This window comes from Pelecanus crispus, chromosome 19 (assembly GCF_030463565.1).
Source record: "Pelecanus crispus isolate bPelCri1 chromosome 19, bPelCri1.pri, whole genome shotgun sequence".
Taxonomy (NCBI): domain Eukaryota; kingdom Metazoa; phylum Chordata; class Aves; order Pelecaniformes; family Pelecanidae; genus Pelecanus; species Pelecanus crispus.
The window spans coordinates 1,504,236-1,515,168 of NC_134661.1; positions in this window are offsets into that span (position 1 = coordinate 1,504,236).

The window sequence follows — 10,933 nt, forward strand, 5'->3', positions numbered from 1 at the left end:
TGGTCCACACGTGACTTACGCGAGGCTGTGTTAGGTTAGAAGCTGCTACAGTTAAATCTCCTTCATATGCATTGAGTTAATTGCTATAAACTTGCTCATACATGGTTTACCTCACTCCTACAAGGGGTACAAGGACCGTGCAGAAATGGGCTTTAAATAATGTTGGCATCTGAAGATGTTAGACTGGCTTGGGTGTGACACAATGTGCAGAAAAATTCTTTCCTTCAACTCTGAGTTTTCATGTGAAGTCTATACACATGACTATAAATACATATACGGGTATATATATATGATAAAACCCAAAATAACACCAAGTCCCATCCATATTTTCATTCTGGAAGAGGAAGTAAGAAATTTCCACTCAGCTCTAACTCTGATGTTAAGCAACATCTCTAGGGAAGTTCTAGCCATAACATTGCAAATCTGAGCCCTTAAGATGCAAATTTGTGAATTCTGCCTTGCAAACACAAAAAATAATCACTCTTCTAACAGCCAATGTGAATATTGTCATCGTAATCTCCTTTCTGCAGGTGCCTGTCCTGCTCACACCGTTAACAACGCAAGGGGAGGATGTGTGGAAACTCCTGAAAGCTGTAAGAAAAAGGGAAATCAGTTATCATTTATGAAAATGTTAACTGGAAAATCAGTCATCATTTGCCAGCTCTCTCATTTCAAGAAAAATTAAGCCTGTTGGTAGGGAGGGGGAGCTTTGATTAGACTGTCTGATACACTCAGAACAAAAAAATGGTAGCATTTCATCACACATACCCTCTTCAAATCTGTAAATTAAAATCCTCATTCAAAATCATTTAATCTAGGACTATAAAGCCAGATTTCAGAAGTGCCCTTTTCCCAGGCAAGCATATAAATAAAGATCGGATTTACAAAATGCTATCAACTAACAATTCCTGCTCGCTCGAACACATCTGGCCAGATTTCAAAATGAATTCAGCAGCCAGTTAATCACTTGCTCTTTATTACTTAACTTACTATTAGCATGGGGGTAAAAAAAGAGAGATATTTTTATTTTCTTTTATCTGTTAAAATATTCCCTGCATCTTGCTGCAGTGAAATTCAAAATGTTGATAAAAATGTTGACATTTTTAAAAAGTCAACTGCTTCTCAAGCCAGTATAAAAATACAGAAAATGAATCGAGATCATTTAACTGCTTCCCTTTGCATCTTCTTTTTTAAAAAAATAAGATTAGCACCGCAGTGAAAATGTCATATAAAACCCATTCTGACAATAATAAGCAGCTTATTATGGTTAAAGGATGATGATAATGAACGGGAAGCTGTAATTATCATTACTGCTGTTGCTGTTGTCTGAGGACACCAGCCGAAATCTGAAAGCTGGGTCCCCTCGTGCCGCCTGCTCTCTTCAGATACTGGGTTCTGTAGGGTAGGCGGCCTTGCTTGGAGAGCAGCATGCGGTGGCCTTGGTGTCCTGGGCTGGGAAGACCTCCCTCCTGGCAAGCAGTGCCTCCAAAAACGTTGGGGAAGGGTTGAGTGGTGAAAAAGCTCCTGCTCTGCCCCTGAGGGTGGGCAGCGGGGCTGAAGCGGCATCTGGAGAGCAGGCTGTGAAGGCAGAGCCCGAGTTTCCCATTTGGCTCCACTCAAGGTGGTCCTGGAGACCTGGGGAGGTCTGTTTTCCCCCTAGGAGAGAGGACACCTCAGCAGCACCGCCGAGCACGGCATCGCAGCCGCATCCATAAATCAGCTCGTGGTCCGGGTGCGTGATCCCAGGCCCGGAGAAAGGAGCGGTTGGCTTTCCATCACCACCGTTTCGTGACTCATCACTTGACTCAGACCCAAGACAGCACATCCTTTGAAGTCGCTGGGCTTCTCCTTTCATGGCTCACATCTTTTCAATGTCAGAAATGCCACTGTGATGGGGGCGAGGAGGAGAAAAAAACTCGAATGATGTAAGAACTAAGCAATTTCATTGCATTTGAGTTATATGGCTAGCAGAGAAACCTGGGAAACTCTTTTTCTTGAGGCCTTTTTCCAATATCAGATGGGCCTTTTTGTTCCCCCTCAGCTGACAGACGCACAACAGAGGACAAGCAAGGGTTCGGTGGTTTTTACAATAATCTCAGGAGGTCCGAGCCGAAATCTGTGCCCTCCTGGGTACCACCGTCCGGCCAGGAACACGAGTTACGTGCTCAGCAAAGAAAATATTATCATCCTGTGTTTCTGTATGAAGAACCATAGGGCAGGGAAGTTGTGTGATGTGCCCGACGGCTCAAGGTAGACTGGAGGTATTTCAGCACAACGCTCTAATTACATGTCTAAACCCATGCAAAACTGTACGTATCTTACAAAATACTTTTTGTTACGAGAGTGAGCAGAAGGTGAAAAAAAATACGGTAGCAGAAACGTGAGGCTTGGTTTTGTGGAAATGAGTTATTAACGTGTCCTTTACCTCTCTGTTTATTTTCCACATGGTTCCAGGTCAAGGAAAGTTTGTCTGTGACAAAGATTAGGCTTTCGGAACAGCTGTGTCTTCTCATATTTAATTCCTGAGCTCCACCAAGCACATTTGGACAGATTCTCTTTTGTATCCTCCGTCGATTATCGGGGGAGCTCAGGCGGGATAACAGGACACAGGTGACATCCCCCGAGAGGTACGGTGTTCCCCTCCATGAAGGACACCGAGAGCTCCTGGAGGAAGAAAGAGGAAAAATAATGCTTGTACCGGCACGCTTAATACACGCTGTCACCATGACTGCCTGGTGATGGAGGGGTTATTTATGGCCAGGCTGGGGATTGCAGTGCTGGGTCCCACATGTGAAGTGAAAGTGGAAGTGTGTGGGTGGGAGGGGAAGCAGCAGCGTCTCATTTATCAGCGCTCCCGGGGCCGAGCAGGTTTCCACCCAGACCCAGGCTGCCTTAAGGAGCGCTTCGCATCTCCCATGCAGCACTACATGACCCCAAGTGCATGAACCACGTCCCAGCATCCGTCCGCTGAGCTTGGATGAGGCTACCCAGGAGAGGGGGGACCCTCACCGACAGCCTACGACCTGCTCTAGGTGCTTCATTAACCCGTCCATCCTTATTGCAGCTCCAGAGCTCTCCAAAAAAGCCACCCTGGGCAGCTTGGGATGCCCCAGCCGGCCTTCCCCCTTCCCAGCACTGGCAGAAGTCTGCGGGAGCCAGCGTGGGCCCTCGGGTTTTAAGCAGAGCAAGGGGGGATGGAGGGGAGGGGGGGTCATGGCAGGGTTAGCTGATGAACAGCAAACAATCCTAATTTATGCAAAAAGCAGTCTGGAAAAAATTACATTCCTGGTTGTCTGCATATATAATATACAGAAATCCTAAATAAAGGAGCCAAAGATGTTTCTATGAATTAGACCTTTATCCTTCCAGCATCCCAGAGCTCAGCCCATGAATTTGGGTGAGTTTGCCTTTTTAATTGCTCTGTCTTTCTAATGCAGGCTATTTAGAACTGGCACGAACAATGCCCTATTGGAAATCAAACAGGTCATTTGGGCTACGGCTTTTATCTGCTTTTCCACCATCTTAGACAACAAACAAGCCATTAATGTCTGGAAACACAGCTTTGATTTCAGCCTCGAAACCACAGCCCAGCTCTCTGCCAGTGGTGCCCAGTGTCACATTTAAGGCCAGCCCGTGTCCCGGCACGGATTTATTCCTCCCTGCTCTTACACCTGGGTGCCCACGTGCACCTCCCGTCTCAGGGGAGATGCTCTGGGTTTACAGCCCTGGAAATAAGACCGCAGTGCGGCTTTTCCTGATGGAAAACTTCCAATAGTAAGCAAGTATGGGGTTTACTTTTGGTCCTAGATTTGGCTCTCCATTAGGATAAGGAGGTTTGCAAAGGATCTCTGTGCTAGGTGCTGCAAACAAGCTGTATCTTCACTAACACTCATCTTCTGGTTTCTTCTGCTGATGATTCTCCATCTTGGTGGAGGTGCTCAGTGAAATGTCTACAGGGTCTCTGCCCGGTCTTGTCCCACTGCAGATGCTCCTTAGGAGATCCAACACGTAGTCCTGGTATCCCCTCCCTTCATAAGCTGCAAACACGTGAGTTTTCAGCACAAAGTCCAGAAGAAACTGCATCCCAAAGATACCTCTGAGCCTCTTGTTCCTGCTCCCACCACTGGCACCCAAATGTGGCTGCCTGCTCACGTATCCAGAGTGCCAGCCTGTGGGAACCTGCATCCCAGCAGGTTTTCCCTAAGGTTTTCCCTCGGTGTCCCAGGGGGAAGAGCTGGCAGCTCCAGCTGAATGCCCTGCAGCAGGATATGGAAATTTTGGCTCAGGCTGAGAGCGGGCAAGAAGGGGAGCCCGGCTCGCAGGAAGGGCTGATGGAGAGCACCGTGGTGGAGCATCACCGGGCTGTCACTCCCGCTCCAGACGCTTTTCCCAGATGGGGAACGCCTCAACCTTCACCAGGCAGCGATAACGCGGCGTTGCCTTCCTCTCAGTCCCTTGGGCAAACTCCAAGCTTCCATTTTCCACCAGCAAACCCCTCCTGGGTCTGCCTTGTTGAGTGGCACTGCAAGCATTTGGAAGCAGGGTCCACATGGAGACAGGGAAGGGATTTCACAGCAGGTGAGATGCCATCATTGCCCAAGAGCTGCCTTTCCCAGACCTGCAGGTAGCAGATGGCTTTTTTATTTCCCATCCGCAGTATAATCTTATGGTGCAAAGATGAGATTTCTCCCATTGCTTCTGGTTGAGGGAGGAACACACACGGCTGGCAACATTAACCCTTGTCCTTATCCAGAAGGTCTTGCTCAGCTGGTACCGAGTCCTTGGGTTTTTGAAGTCGGCAGGAGTCTGGCCTGGGGAAGGTTTACAGGATGGGTTTTGGCTGTCCTGATTGAAGCTGTTTCCAAAAATCAGCGAATTCCATTTTCAGCGCATCGCAAGGAACCGAGGCTCACAGCGTCGGTTCATTCAGTGCCTGTAAATCTCCCTCTGAGACTTTATAAATCTCAGCCGGGAGTTTTGTTTTATTTTGGCCACCCTGGGCACAAGCACAGGGCACTGCCGTGAGCGCGGACACAGCCTTGCTTATCCTAATGCAAATAGGATGAGAAATTATGTTTTTTTAATCCCGCCCTGAGCATCTGTGAGCTGAAAGGGACCTTTCTGAAACACAGAGCAAGCCGAATTTACCTCCTCCCTGAATGAGCTTCATTAGCTCATGCAGTCAGCTCCAGATTTTAATGGATGCAACAAATGGGAGAAATAAAATAAATACTACAATCAAAGTGCTTAAACCTACGCCTCATCTATGCCAACACAAACCCTGAATCGGAGGAAGCATTAGGCTAAATATAGATCCTCAAGCAAAATCGGAGAGCTTTTTTTTTTTTTTTTTTTCTCCCCCTAGGTTCATACTGTAAAACATCTGCTGAACAGTTTCCTATAACTGTTTTTGGCTTTTAAATCAAAGAAAGAAGAAACAATGTCCCATTTTTGTAGAGAGAAAAGGAGGGGGGGAATAAGAGACCTTCCTCTCAAAGCAGGATGACAATAAGGATAGAAATAGAAAGGGGAGAGCTTTGAAACATCTTGAGTCCAGACAAGAAGTGGGTGGATGGCAGGTTCAGGTATCCCTGCTTGCTTTGGCCGCTTCCCATTTCGAGAGGGAGCTGGCAAAACTGCTGACAGCCGAAAGGGAAAACCCACAGGCAGAGCTGGGTCGTGCCGGGCGGCTGCTGGGCTGCAGGTGACGAGGGAGCAGAAAAGCTGGGGGAATGCAACGGTGCTGGGGGTGCACAGGAAGGCGCGTGGGGCTGGTAGTTTGCCAGGAGGAAAAAGACGTTATTTAGCAGGGGAAAGAAGGGGAAGAATTGTGCTGCAGTTGTAATGGCTTTTCCCCCAGCCTGGGAGAAAAATCCCCTGCTCCTTTCAGCATCTCTCGGCCCCATCCGAGCTCCTCGGGGCACCCCGCAGCTGCAGCCGCCTCCACCCACCTGCAGCGGCCGCAGGGGTCCCCTGCACCCAGGGTGGGTGGCCCTGAGCTGCCACATCTGTGTTTGGTCCCCGTGGCACGGCCGTCACACCGCAAGCAATCCGCTGCCCGGAGCCACCCGCTTTTCCCCACCACCTCCACCGAGGCCACCAAGTCCCTTCCCCGACACCCGGGGAGGGGGACAACGGGGGGACACGCGGCCCACGCTGTCACACCTCTTGGGCTTCTTGGCAGCAGTGCCTGCGCAAAAGCCTTTCCTGCCAAGTCACAGGATGCGATGACGGTACGGCTGGGAAAACTTCAAAACAGCCCAAACAATCAGAGATTGTCTGTGGAGAGCGGGCTCTAAAATTGGCTCCTTGGATTAGCACCAGGCTCACCCCTGGGGCCTTTGTCAGGAGAGCTGGGCTCAGCGGCGATGACGGAGGAGGACCTAATCTCGCTTCCTATCTGTGATACGGGTCGAATTTAGCCCGGCTTTGCCGGCTCTTCTTGTCCCTTTGTGACCCACTGGCATCCAGGCACACAGACAGCGGCTGGCTGCAGCGCCGGGGCCGAGCGACTTCCTGCTGGCAGGAATTCTGCAGTGCCTATAGGATCCATATGACTCAGGAGTCAGTAATCCTTTTTTATTTCTTTCCCAAAAAAAGGTTGCTTAGGAACCCGCATGCCATCCGTAGCCCGATTCCTGTGCAGCTCTGGAGGGTGGGGGTACAAGAATTGCTCTTTTTTACAGCTTTAGCATGTGTTGGGCTGGATTTGCTGGTTTTTAGGTAAATCCTGGTTAGGCAGTGGTAGAGACCCCCTGGTTTGTAGCGGTTTCTTAGCACCTTTGGTCCTTGCCATCAGAGTCTTCTGCCACAAAGCCCCTGCAATGAGTACCAGGGGCCAGGGCTGCGACGGCAACACATCCCCATCCAGCCGTGAACCTCTTTCCCCATCTTTTATCCCGTGTCTTGGCCCCGGCATCCTCCCAATCCCGACACCCTTGCAACACCTGCATGCTCCAGAGCTGCTCCCAGGGATGTGTTGCACACGGTCGGTGCGTGCCTAATGGCTGTTACGGACCCGTGGGCTCCCCGCCTCACTGTGCAGGCTCGCTTCTCCCTGCCCCGCGCAGCAGCATCCCTCCAGCATCCCTCTCCCTGCCCGACCCCACGGAGGAAACCTCGGACAAAAGAAACTCGGAACAAAAACCAGGAGCGGGGAAGTGGCGGGCGAGGGCCTGTGTCAGATCAGTCGGATCCCCAGGAAGAAGTAATTGAAACAAGGCTCCGGCACGTGCCGGGAGATGGGATGTGTCGGGGAGACCGCTCCCTGCCAGCCCTCTCTGGGCGCTGCGGGCAGGGACCAGCCTGTGTTCGGCGCGTTCGGCGCTGCCGGCCGAGATGGCGAGGGAGGGGAGACATCCGAACGTGGCATTTTGGTAGAAAAACCTCTCGGTAATGGAACTGCAGCCTGCAGGGAAGGGGCTTTGCTTTCTGCAGGATGTTCCCCTCAGTCCTGCCAAAGCCAGAGAGAAAATGACGCTGCAGGCATTTCTCAAGAACCCAGAGACACTTCTTATAATCCTGCTCTGGAATGCACCTTCCACCCGGGGCAGAGAGGGTCTCCCAACCTTAAAGACCTGTTCTAGGGCGCATTTATCCACCCTGGCTTTGCAGGAGGGGAGCTGTAGAGGACAGAGGACAGGGAGCAGCCTTTCCCCTGCGCTGGTGCAGCGCACAGTGCCAAGGGGGCTGCAGGTGAAACCTCAGCCCTGTGATAAACGTGTAAAACATATTTCAGCTCCAAGGGGCCATTTTGCAATACAGGGGGGCTATGGCGGGGGGGGCAAAATCATTTGTCTTCTCAGGAGAATGAGCTCTTGTGTGCGTGCAGGTGCCTGGGGCTCGGAGAGGGGGAAGGCAGTAACTCACAGCAACGGCGCTCATTTTAAAAAAAAAAACAAAACACTGGGAAATGATGGAGAAACAGGGTCTGGGGGAACGGTGGGGCAGGGACCCACGCCGAGGGCAGAGGCGCATCCCTCCTTCCAGGGGAGACCACAACGGCGTGTGCAGCCATGGGACAACTCGCTTGTGCGTTTGGGTTTGCCCACATAGGCTGGACGCCCTCCTTTGCGGACGATGCTGCGGCATGGGTGGCACGGGGGGAAGCCCCCGCGGTGTCCCCGGGGGATGCAGCCCCTCCGGAGCAGGGTGTCCTGCCCTCCCGCTCGCGGAGGGGGATGCCAGGAGGGTTGCTTACAAAGACGAATTCACGGGATGGGCTTGACTTGCAAGCAGGGCTTTGCCAGAGCGTTGATTGCAAGCAAAGGTTTGCAGCTTGGAAACTTGGAAGGGTCCGGCTATTTTCACTCTCTCTCTCCCAGGCTCTTTCATTCATGCTTCCTCTCTCTTTTCCCCAGTGCATTTCTCGCTCACGCTCTCATTCATGCTCGCTCGCTCATTCTCATTTTCCTGGCTGTATTTTTAGCTCCCTCGCCGTTCGGAGGATGTGAACATTATCCCTGAGTCATGACTTTGTGAGGAAACAGGCAGCCAGGGCTCCCATTACAACCCGTGAGGGCTCTTATCAGCTGCAGCGCAGGCTTGCTGGGGAGGGGGCTTTATCTCCCTGGTCCTCTCCTCTTCCTTTTTCTCCAGCTGCTACAGCCCCAGCTCCTCCGCCGAGGCCACGAGGCTCATCGCCCTGGCCGTGTCGTGATGCAGAGCTCAATGAGTTAAATGAAGATTGGCAGTCAGGAAATGGGAGTAAACCGTAAGGGCCAAAGAGCATCCTCAGTGCTGGGGTGGCTGCCACAAGAATTACATCAAGCGAAAAGGTGTCTGGCAGGGCTTTGACACCAAATGCTGCCGGTGTTATTCCCAGCCCGTGCAAACAAACATGAGGTAATGGCACCTGGGGGCTTAGTCGTAAGCTTGCTCTGCATTTGGAAAACACAAAGCCCCCGAGTATTTCAATCTGGCTCACGATAATGTCGAAGCAGCAGCAAAGTGTTACACCGGTTCTGTTCCCACACGTGGATGAGCCGCTGAAATAAAAACCAGCCCGTGTTAGAAACGATTGGAGCCGATCATTTATTTGGGCTTCGTTCCCAAATGCCAAGGACATATTGCACGCTACAAAGCAGCCGATCGCCTTCTGGAGGGAATAAAAAAATAATCCCATGAGGGAAGAGGCAACCTGCCCAGCTGCTGCGGGCACCGGCAGTGCCGCTGCCTGCGCGCTGCCCTCGGGAGCCCACGCCTGACATTACGGACGATTTCCAAGTGACCCCCTGGGTCGATGCCGGAGGGAGGAGGATGCAGGGGGGGCAGCTTTTGGTGTGTCTCGACGCAGCCTTGCGCATCACGACACGGCTTTGCTAATCTCGGGGCTCTGTGCCCGTCATGAGGCTCAGCTTCACCTTTTCATGACATTCAGGCTGTTTTCAGCTCACTTCCTCCGACTTTCCTCTCTAACCTTTCTGTTATCTCCTTAATACTCTCTCCTCCCTTTTCCACCCATCTGCTTATTTTAGCTGCCTCTTCCTGCCTGCACGTGTGGCTGCTGCCCCATCCTGGGCCGGTCCCCTCCCGTGCCCCCTCCGTGGCAGAAAAGGGGTCACTCCCCTGCCCTCGGCTCACGGGGAGAGTTTTACCACGTTTTCACGCTTTCCAAACAACGGAGGTAAATCCCCATCCTTCCACCCTGCTGCACACCCATCCTCCCCAAACGTGGCTTCACCTCCCCGTCCCGGCTCGGGAGCGGGCCCTCCTGCCCCCCTTCCATGCACGCTGTGGGGCACGGGGAGTCCCTGCAGCCTTTTACTCCGCCAGGGACTGGCTTGTGGTTATCCCCCACCATTTCCCAAAAAAAACCCTTGTCTGCAACGAGCGGCTTCTGCACCCCAGACATCTATGCCCGCTCGTGCCAGCTACGCTGGCGCTTGGCATCGGGGTGCTCTTTCCCAGCAGTTAAAATTGATCCTTGTGGTCCTCTGCCCTCGCAAGTCCCCCCGTGGAGACGGTCCCGCTCCTGCATCTCCTGGATCTGCCGGAGATGCTGTGCCGGGAGCCAGGAGCCGAGGCCTGCTGCATCCCACCTTGGAGCCCGTTCGTCCACCGTGGGAGGACGACGAGATGGATGCTATCGCCAGCTGCCAGAAGAGATGAAAGGCTGGCACGGGGTCAAGAACCAGCTCAAGGAATTCAAGGAAGAAAAATCCACTGAGGGCTGCTAAAGAAACCGCTTTTGGGTCAGGAAATCCCAGCGCTGCAGCTATCGGCGCTCAGGGAGGATACTGGGGAAGGATCAGGCCCTTTTCTTCTACTTCCGCCTCTGGCTCCCAGTATGAGCCCGTGGTGGGGCCACTGGTTTGGGTTAATGCAAGCATTTCATCACACACCTCCCTTCCCTGGGACAGACACAGCCCCCAAGGGGACACTGGGGAAAAGGGGATCTGGGGAGGGAAGGAGGGAAATTTTCCCAGCTCGGGCCGTGCCGAGACACGAGGCAGTGCAGCGGATGCTGATGGTGCAGGGCATCTCGCCACGACGCCCCGTGCCCTTGGGCATCCGTGGGGGGTAAGAGAAGACCAGCAGGAGCTTGGGGACCTTCGTGGTGGTGCTTGTCCAAGAAACGAGGCCATTTACAGTCCCAGAGTCAAAACACTCCAACGGTGGAAGCCAGGACTTCCTGGGCTGAGCCTTGTTGTTAAATAAAAGACAAAAGAAAGAGTAATTAGATGCCATTAATTGTTGTTAAGAGGATTTTTGCTGGCGGCCAGCACTCCTCTTGGGAGGACACAGCCCTGGCCTTACCCAGCACGGCTGCAATAACACTCATGTGCGGATCAGGTTTATTTTAAGCACCCCTGCTCCCCGCTTTTCTCCCAGCCCCAGCGACAGCCAACCTTCCCATCCTCTCCGTCTCCTCCAGCCGCGCTCACACAGGCCAGACATGCTCGGGGATGGGGAGGTGAGGACGACCGGGGAC